This window comes from Enhydra lutris, unplaced genomic scaffold, assembly GCF_002288905.1.
Source record: "Enhydra lutris kenyoni isolate GAN:26980312 unplaced genomic scaffold, ASM228890v2 scaffoldscaffold45, whole genome shotgun sequence".
NCBI classification, from domain to species: domain Eukaryota; kingdom Metazoa; phylum Chordata; class Mammalia; order Carnivora; family Mustelidae; genus Enhydra; species Enhydra lutris.
Window position 1 is genome coordinate 5,516,773 of NW_019154129.1, and position 10,722 is coordinate 5,527,494.

Sequence of the window (10,722 nt, forward strand, 5' to 3'; positions counted from 1 at the left end):
TGGAGTCCCAGACTGCCTCTAGATGTCATTTATATGAAAAAGAAATGCATTTCTATTAAATCAGGATTTTATTGCAGTCGAACCTCATCCTATTCAACTGTTAGAACATAATGCCCTCCAATTTGTCCTCACTTTGGGGGAAGAAGCCCTAAAACTACTTCCAATAGCCATTCCATCCAAAAAACTCTTGAGGGCATTAGGTTGCCTAAGGCAAGAACCATAAATGTATAGCTTATTCAAAGAGAATGCATGATGGGGGCACCTGGGGGGGTTCAGTCAGTTAGTGTCTGACTCTTGATTTTGACTCCGGTCATGATCTCAGGGTTGTGAGATAGAGCCCTGTGCTGACTGTGCACCGAGCATGGAACCTGCTTGAGATTCTCTCTCTCTCCCTCTCCCAACCTGCCAACCCACACACTCTCTCTCCCCAAAAAAGAGGGGGGTGCACGATGGAATTCTTCCTGAAGCCATTGGTGATGGAGATTCAATGCTCCCCAAATCATATTTTGACTTCTCCTTCACTTTTCTCCACATTCATGATCAAAGCAATAAACCAAGATGGAATGTGAGAAAGAGCGGTCGGGAGAAAGTTCTCTACCTACCTCTGCACAAGTACAGTGTGTGGGCTAGTTCTTAATAAACCTATTTAAAAATATTAGAATTGTAGCAGAGTAAATAGTTTCAGATTATAAATGTCTTGAGGACATCCATGAAACATCTTTCATAAATATTATTTCAAGTGTATTAGATTTATATAATATTTGCTTAAAACTGTATTTTTCTCCTCTTGAACTGTCAAGGGACTTTACTAAAAATATGTTTTTGTCCATTTTCGATAAAGCTAAACTCACTCCCAGGAATTTTTTAAGTAAGACTAACTCAGAGAAATAACAAGAGAAAAGCTGAGGCTTACGGCCTTTCTACCTTATTCAGAATCCCAAAAAAGTATCCTACATGGCATTTAGGAAATAGATGTATAATATTGTAACATAAATGGTCAGTTCCTACTAAAGTCTTTTAAAGGAAGATACAGAATTTCATTATTTTTGCCTTTGTGCTGATTTTTCAAAATTATATTTTCATTATCATGTTTTTGTGCTGTAGGAAATAGTACCCTGAAATATGGAATTAACCTTTAAGTTTGCAATTTCCTTTTTGAAAATTTAAATACAAAGATTTACAAAAGCCAATAACTATCTACTTCCATTTTTTCACAGCTCTACATTCATTTTTTTAAGCATGGCTCACCCAGCAATTCCTAATTAGTGGTAACCTCCAAAATAGGTATCATTTGATTTAAATTCAATCTCAATTTTTTTCTCTTTATGATACTTGACTTGTTAATTTTCAGTGTAACTATGGTGGGAAAAAAGAGTGATTTCTCCAACAGCAGGTAATAAATATAAACCAGCTATGGGCCTATATATCTCAGAGGGTCCCAAAACCAAGTACTCTTGGGCAAGACCTAAATACTAGATCACAGGAAAACTGTTCAATCCATTTCTGCCATAATGGCTGTTGAAAAGTATGCTACTTTTTGGACAACCACATTTTAAAAAAATATACACCCAATGTTTTTTTCCCCAAAACACACTGGAGACATGTGCTATAAGAAGTGATAGTTTGACATTATGGTTGCAGGCAAAGACTAACTCTCCAATTTACCCAACACAACAGTTTCAAGTCAGAAAATACCAAGTGGACTGTGAATAGAGATCATCTTCTATCTTTCAAAAAAGAAAAAAAGAAAAGAAAATATCAAGTGGAACCAATTTGAATCACAAACCCTATTTGGATGGACCCAAAGGAATTTCTCTTCATGTGCCCACCAAGATCAAGGGATAAGAAGGCAGTGTCTTCTATAGCATTCAGTATGTTCTGAACATGGACTATTTCCATGAGTGCTCTCATGCTTAGGCTTGTTTTGTCCTAAAGGTGCTTATGTGAGCTCTACTGTTATTTTCTCAAGCAGTTTGAGTGCGAGCCAACCTACCCACCAGCCCCCCAGATGGTTCAGAAATTACTGGAGAAAATAGCAAAGAAAGAAAAATGCAGCTTTTACAGAAATGATTACCTTGCATCCCTCCATAATTTTTATCTTCTACCTTTGCCAAGTACGATACGCCTTCTTTGCATTAGAGTTTCCATATATGCTGTGTTGATTTACTTTCTATTTTTTCCTTAGTTCTTCAATAAACTTGTTTTCTTTGTTCAGTTGAGGTATTTTTCTACCTTTGAAGATTGTGAGGATGGTTTGGTTGAGATGGAAGGCATCATAATTTTCCCATTAAAAGTAATGGAATTTCCCCCCCCCCATTCAATGGCTTTTGATTTAGTAGCAAAGTTTTTAGGAATGAGCTAAAGTCATTAAACAAGAGGTAGGTGTATCTATCCTTCCCCATACAAAAATAGACCAACAAAGAATCTTACTCATAGGCCATGTGTTAGACTCTCTCTCTCTCTTTTTTTAAAAGATTTTATTTATTTATTTGACACAGAGAGAGAGAGAGATCACAAGTAGGCAGAGAGACAGGCAGAGAGAGAGGGCGAAGCAGCCTCCCTGCTGAGCAGAGAGCCAAATGTGGGGCTCGATCCCAGGACCCTGAGACCAGGACCCAAGCCAAAGGCAGTGGCTTAACCCACTGAGCCACACAGGCAACCCTGTGTTAGACTCTTTTTTTTTTTTTTTAAGATTTTATTTATTTATTTGACAGAGAGATCACAAGCAGGCAGAGAGGCAGGCAGAGAGAGAGGAGGAAGCAGGCTCCCCGCTGAGCAGAGAGCCCGACGCGGGGCTCGATCCCAGGACTCTGAGATCATGACCCGAGCCAAAGGCAGCGGCCTAACCCACTGAGCCACCCAGGCGCCCCCTGTGTTAGACTCTTAATACAGACCCGAAGAGGGGCACCTGGGAGGTTCAGTCAGTTAAGCACTGGACTCTTGGTTTTGGTTCAGGTCATGATCTCAGGGAACTGGGAGCCCAGGTTGGGCTCCAGCCCCATGTTGGCTCTGTGCTCAGCATGGAGTCTGCTTAAGATTCTCTCTCTCCTCTCCTTTTGCCCGTCCTGCTTATGCTCTCTCTCTCAAATCTCTCACTCTCTGGCAAATAAATAAATCTTTAAAAAATATATATATACATAGACTCCAAGAATTCCTGCCCCTTTGGTGTAAATTGTCCTGTGTAATCCCCAGGACTATAAAAATGATGGATTTTATTCTCATGATTAGGTTATGTTACTTTGCCACAGTTGATCTTAAGATAAGGAGGTTCTCTCAGTGGGGGATGATCTAATCACAGAAGCCTTTAAAAGCAAAGGGGTTTCTCTGACTGGTCCTAGAAAGGGACATCAGAAAGACTCAAACCATGAGGAGGATTCAGTTTCAGGGAATTCTTTGCTGTTGAAGAAGAAGCTACATGGTAAGAACCTGAGATCAGCCTCTAGAAGCTAAGAATGGTCCCAGGTCAACAAATAGCAAGACAGTGAGAACCTCAGCCTACAACACCAAGGACATGAATTCTGCCGAACAACCCAAGGTTGCTCAGAAATAGAACTTCCTGTAGTCGAACCTCTAGTTTAGGATGCAGATCAATGGACACCCTAATTTCATCCTTGAGGCATTTCCAGCAGAGAATCCAGCCACACTGTGCCAGACTCTGGACCTACAGACCTTTGGACAATAGAAGAGCGTTATTTTAAGCTGCTCAATTTATGGTAATTTGTTGCACAGCAACGGAAATTGAATATACCCCATATTAGGATAAACCAAGTTGTACTACAGTTAAAAATTATTTTATAAACCACAGCCTTGGGTGTGGCTCAGTCGTTTAAGCATCTGCCTTTGGCTCAGGGCATGGTCCCAGGGTCCAGGGATAGAGCCCCAACTGGGCTTCCTGCTCAGCAGGGGACTTGACTCTCCCTCTCCCTCCCTATGCCTGTGCTCTCCTGCTCTCTCTCTGACAAATAAAAAATAAAATCTTTTTTTAAAAAGTACATCTTTAGGATGTACTTCCATGATTGGGACAGAAAGAGCAGAGTAAGAGTGTATCACAGTGGCCTGGCAGTGATTCACACCCCTTCCGCATACAACCCACTGACCATGACTTGTTGCATGGTTTTGCCCAATGACAAGGAGGCTGAGAAGTATGATCCCTTATACTGGCAAACAATGTGCATCTCAACCATGACCATCCGAGTCCGCTGTCCCCCTTTATCCCTGTACTTCTAGACCTTGGCAGGTTCTACCAACACCATGCCCATGGGGCTGGTTTAAGTTTTTTTTTATTTATTTGACAGAGATCACAAGTAGGCAGAGAGGCAGGCAGAGAGAGAGGGGGAAGCAGGTTCCCTGGTGAGCAGAGAGCCCGATGCGGGGCTTGATTCCAGGACCCTGAGATCCTGGGATCCTGAGGCCCAACCCACTGAGCCAGCCAGGTGCCCCTGCTCAGTATGTTTTCAAATTAGTTGCCAACATTTAAAAATTTGGAACCTTTCCCATAAAAATCTCAATTTCTGGGTTCTCTCAAAACATTCAGAAGACCTCACAGTGATCTACTTCAAAGAACAAGGTGGAATTATATGGCCTGACCTACAGTGTTTTCTTTTTCTCTTTCTTTCTTTCTCTTTCTTTCTTTCTTTCTTTCTTTCTTTCTTTCTTTCTTTCTTTCTTTCTTAGGCAGAGAGGCAGGCAGAGAGAGAGGAGGAAGCAGGCTCCCCGCTGAGCAGAGAGCCCGACGCGGGGCTCGATCCCAGGACTCTGAGATCATGACCCGAGCCAAAGGCAGCGGCCTAACCCACTGAGCCACCCAGGCGCCCCCTGTGTTAGACTCTTAATACAGACCCGAAGAGGGGCACCTGGGAGGTTCAGTCAGTTAAGCACTGGACTCTTGGTTTTGGTTCAGGTCATGATCTCAGGGAACTGGGAGCCCAGGTTGGGCTCCAGCCCCATGTTGGCTCTGTGCTCAGCATGGAGTCTGCTTAAGATTCTCTCTCTCCTCTCCTTTTGCCCGTCCTGCTTATGCTCTCTCTCTCAAATCTCTCACTCTCTGGCAAATAAATAAATCTTTAAAAAATATATATATACATAGACTCCAAGAATTCCTGCCCCTTTGGTGTAAATTGTCCTGTGTAATCCCCAGGACTATAAAAATGATGGATTTTATTCTCATGATTAGGTTATGTTACTTTGCCACAGTTGATCTTAAGATAAGGAGGTTCTCTCAGTGGGGGATGATCTAATCACAGAAGCCTTTAAAAGCAAAGGGGTTTCTCTGACTGGTCCTAGAAAGGGACATCAGAAAGACTCAAACCATGAGGAGGATTCAGTTTCAGGGAATTCTTTGCTGTTGAAGAAGAAGCTACATGGTAAGAACCTGAGATCAGCCTCTAGAAGCTAAGAATGGTCCCAGGTCAACAAATAGCAAGACAGTGAGAACCTCAGCCTACAACACCAAGGACATGAATTCTGCCGAACAACCCAAGGTTGCTCAGAAATAGAACTTCCTGTAGTCGAACCTCTAGTTTAGGATGCAGATCAATGGACACCCTAATTTCATCCTTGAGGCATTTCCAGCAGAGAATCCAGCCACACTGTGCCAGACTCTGGACCTACAGACCTTTGGACAATAGAAGAGCGTTATTTTAAGCTGCTCAATTTATGGTAATTTGTTGCACAGCAACGGAAATTGAATATACCCCATATTAGGATAAACCAAGTTGTACTACAGTTAAAAATTATTTTATAAACCACAGCCTTGGGTGTGGCTCAGTCGTTTAAGCATCTGCCTTTGGCTCAGGGCATGGTCCCAGGGTCCAGGGATAGAGCCCCAACTGGGCTTCCTGCTCAGCAGGGGACTTGACTCTCCCTCTCCCTCCCTATGCCTGTGCTCTCCTGCTCTCTCTCTGACAAATAAAAAATAAAATCTTTTTTTAAAAAGTACATCTTTAGGATGTACTTCCATGATTGGGACAGAAAGAGCAGAGTAAGAGTGTATCACAGTGGCCTGGCAGTGATTCACACCCCTTCCGCATACAACCCACTGACCATGACTTGTTGCATGGTTTTGCCCAATGACAAGGAGGCTGAGAAGTATGATCCCTTATACTGGCAAACAATGTGCATCTCAACCATGACCATCCGAGTCCGCTGTCCCCCTTTATCCCTGTACTTCTAGACCTTGGCAGGTTCTACCAACACCATGCCCATGGGGCTGGTTTAAGTTTTTTTTTATTTATTTGACAGAGATCACAAGTAGGCAGAGAGGCAGGCAGAGAGAGAGGGGGAAGCAGGTTCCCTGGTGAGCAGAGAGCCCGATGCGGGGCTTGATTCCAGGACCCTGAGATCCTGGGATCCTGAGGCCCAACCCACTGAGCCAGCCAGGTGCCCCTGCTCAGTATGTTTTCAAATTAGTTGCCAACATTTAAAAATTTGGAACCTTTCCCATAAAAATCTCAATTTCTGGGTTCTCTCAAAACATTCAGAAGACCTCACAGTGATCTACTTCAAAGAACAAGGTGGAATTATATGGCCTGACCTACAGTGTTTTCTTTTTCTCTTTCTTTCTTTCTCTTTCTTTCTTTCTTTCTTTCTTTCTTTCTTTCTTTCTTTCTTTCTTTCTTCCTTTCCTTCCTTCCTTCCTTCCTTCCTTCCTTTCTTTCTTTTCTTTTCAAGATTTATTTATTTACTTGAGAGAAAGAGTGTGTGTGAGCAGGGGACAGGGGAGGGGGAGAGGGAGGGAAAGAGAGAGAATCCTCAAGCAGACTCCCACTGCCTCCTGGCTGGATCCCAGGACCTGAGATCAGGACCTGAGCTGAAATCAAGAGTCGGATGCTTAACTGACTGAGCCACCCAGGCACCCCAAAAATCAAGGTTTTAATTAATGTTTTTTCACATTTCCCTGTGCCTCCCCACCTCTGCCTCCCTTCCTTCATTCATAAGCATCCTATGATCACACTGCTCCCTCCCCACAATCCAGGATAATCTCTGTATTTTAAGGTCTTATCATGAACAACCTTAATTCCACAAAGGAGTACAGCCCTGTGAACATCTCGATTTCAGTCCAGTGAGACCTTGGTCAGACTTGTGACCTCCAAAACTGTAAGACAATAGATTTGCGTGGTTTTAAGCCACTGAGTTTGTGGTCACATGCTGTGGGAGCAACAGGGCTCTAAAATAGTCCCTGGCTGCTAGAGAAGCCACTCCTTCTGGTAGATTCTGTCTCTTGTCATCCTCACGTGGGAGCTCTGCTTTCTCCTGGTTTGATTCAATCTTTGCCTCCTTTGTGTGACTTCCAGGTGTCCTTGTAATAAATGCGTCCCTTTGTCTAAGCTGGTTGGAGTTGTGCTCCTGATACTCGCAATGAAGGGACAACTCTACCAACCAGGCAGAGGACCATTTTTCAAAAGGTCTTCTCATTCCAGGGATGATAGCCCAAAGAACCGAAGTACTCATTAGCCCGTAGTTAACCTGTTACTGACAGTAATTAGAATCCCCTACAGCCACCCAAGAGGTGAATGGACAAAACTTGTTTTTGTAAGATGTCCTTGTTACCCCATTATCTCTCTAAAAGAGAGAAAGACCAAGGATAGGACAGTGTGATGGGTAATATTCTGGGCTTTGGAGCTACACAGAATAGAGTTCAAATCCCACCTCTTCTGCTTACAAGCTGTATGAGTTTGGACTTGTGACATTTCGGGGAGGAGGTCTTCATTCACTTGGACTCTGGTCTCCCACATGGTGTTTTGATCTTTGTGTTCCTGACTCTTGTCTCTTGTCTCTCAATTTGTTCCAAGGAACCTTGTCGATGGCTCCTCCAAGACTGTAAAAGTTTGAACAGTTTCTAGCCTCAGTTTCTTTCTCTGAGAAAGATGGTTGATGCCACACCAATTTTGAAGATGAAACGAAATAATATGCATAGGCAAATTCTACAGATCCTGGCACGTGACGGGTCCTCAGTCAATGCTCGGTGACAATGGAAAACCAAGGACAAATGAGCCTCTTGGAAATTCAGGTTCCTTCTTCATTAAACAGGATCAGCATCTTTCTCACATGTCCAGTGAGGATTTAAGAAGAGGAAGGATTTCAAGTGCTCATTTAGCACAAAAATTTGGTTTCCTTCAGCTTTCCTCAGCGAGAGAGAGGGAGAGACAAGGTAGCATCTATTGTGAATTAGTTCTTTTCTTCCCTGTGGCCTGGTGTCATCATGTTCTATTTCTGAGAATATGGCAAGATCTGAGGGAGGGCTGTGCTCGTTTCTGAAGCTCTTTGCCAAATACCCCATCTACTAATCCTGGTTAACCCTGTCTGTCTACATTTGAGAAAGCGGAGCCAATGAGCACTTTCTGATCTTTACAGAAAAGCACTTCTTCACACCTGTTCTCATAATGCAGGCTTCCAAAAATAGATCATATGCCTGTATGTCTAGAATGGCTCTTCGTCTAAGTGGGGGGTGATGGGATAAGTAACATGTTTACCCGTCACCTTTTAAAATTTTTTATTAAACATTTTTTATTTATTTGAGAGAGAGACAGAGAGAGCATGAAGGAGGAGAAGGTCAGAGGGAGAAGCAGACTCCCCGTGGAGCTGGGAGCCTGATGTAGGACTCGATCCCAGGACTCCAGGATCATGACCTGAGCTGAGGCCGGTGCCTAACTAGCCTGATGCAGGACTCGATCCCAAGATGTTGGGATCATGATCTAAACCAAAGGCAGCCACTTAACCGACTGAACCACCCAGGTGCCCCAACCAGTCAGCTTTTTCCTGAAATTCATGTAAACGCTGACTTGGAAGTGAAGGGTAAGATGATTTAAAAGAAAAAAATAAAAGGGGCACCTGGGTGGCTCAGTGGGTTAAAGCCTCTGCCTTCGGCTCAGGTCATGATCCCAGGGTCCTGGGATCGAGCCCCACATCAGGCTCTCTGCTCAGCAAGGATCATGCTTCCCTCTCTCTCTCTCTCTGCCTGCCTCTCTGCCTACTTGTGATCTCTGTCTGTCAAGTAAATAAATAAAATCTTAAAAAAAAAAATAATAAAAGATTTTCTATTGAGACATAATATATAAAAAAAACAGTTTTTCTGTGTTACCACCATTTTTTCTGGCACATAACCTGTGTGGCTATATAAAATATATCCCAATTCTGCATTACATTTTTGGGGGGACAAAATATATATTTTTACATCGTACATGTATTGAAAGTGATTTTAAAGTACTTTTTGTTAGAGGGAACGCATTACTTTTTGGTTGCTTTAAGAACATTTTACTATGTATTAAAATTCAGTAGAAAATTATTAGCTCCAGATGTGCTCCATATATTGTACTAACCTAGAAAAAAAGAAAAAAGATATAAAACGATCTAAGAAAAATATTTTGGTATCAGTGATTAACGTTCCATTGTGAAGTCAGTGTAATCATAAACTTTAATATGTTAAGGAATTAACCTTACTTTTCCTCTGATAAGCTGTGTGGTCTGTAGTTGATTATCTTTGTTAAGGAATCTACTTTCATTAAAAAAAAAAAAAAAGAAACATGATATTAGGTGAAAAAAAATAGTCTTAAAAATTAAAAAAAAAAAAAGGAAACTACTTTCAAAAATAGGTGTGGCCATAGCGTTTTTTGCAGAGTTCTGCCACTAGGGGCAGCATAATCTATTATTTTAGGTTGTTCGCTGGGTAATTTGGGGTGTACATTTTCTGTGAGCAGAAAAAATACTGTAGCTTGCTTTGTGAGTTGGGGAAACCATTTCCTGTTGGGCCTCAGGTTCCTCAACAAGGCTTTGGACTAGATGAGCTCCGAGACCCTAACAGTTAGAATTGTGGGGCTCAATGATGATTATTTTGGTTGTGATTAGGATGGAGAGGAGCAGTAAGGACTGAGTTATAATTCCATTGTTTTCACTCTTTGACTGAGAGCAAGTCAATGTCTCTCACTGGTTCTTAGTTTTCTTCGTTGTAAGAGGAGATGACTTTCGTATTTCCTAAATGCTCGCTCCTCTGTCTACAAGCCAACGCTAGTTTCTGGTCAAACTGTTGGAAAATACAGAGCAAAGAAAGTTAAATGGGCTTCTTTCTGTGGGACCTCACAGAGTCTTTTAAATGAGAATATGATAGATGCTGAGATGCTGGGCATAAAACAGTTGACCAGGGATGATGATGGTTATATTAGTTTCCTGGGGTGCCATGACAAATTACGACAAACTATGTGGCTTAAAAACACAGATGTTTGTTATCTTAGAATCCTAGGCACCTAGGATTTCAGAAGCCTGAAATCAGGATGTTGGGAGGGCTATGCTCACTCTGGGGGCTCTAGAGAAGAATCCTTCCTTGCCTCTGGTAGCTTCTCATGGTCGCTGGTGACCCTCAAAGTCCTTCTCTGGTGTCTACATAATTCCCTATATGTCTCCATCTTCAAGTGGCCTTCTTCTCCACTTGATGGTGTCTCTATTTCCACATCTCCCTCTTTCTCTCATAAAGAAACAAATCACTGGGCCAGGGCCCACCCCCTCTCCAGCATGACATCATCTTAACTCTGTTACATCTGCAAAGACCCCAACATTTCCAAATCCAGTCACATTCGTAGGTCCCAGAAGGTTGGGACTTGAACACATCATTTGGGGGGAATCCACTACAGTGGTTATGATGATGATGATAGGAAGAAAAGCAAGAATAAGAGAAAGAAGATGATGATCAGGGGTTCCTGGGTGGCTCAGTGGGTTAAGCCTCTGCCTTTG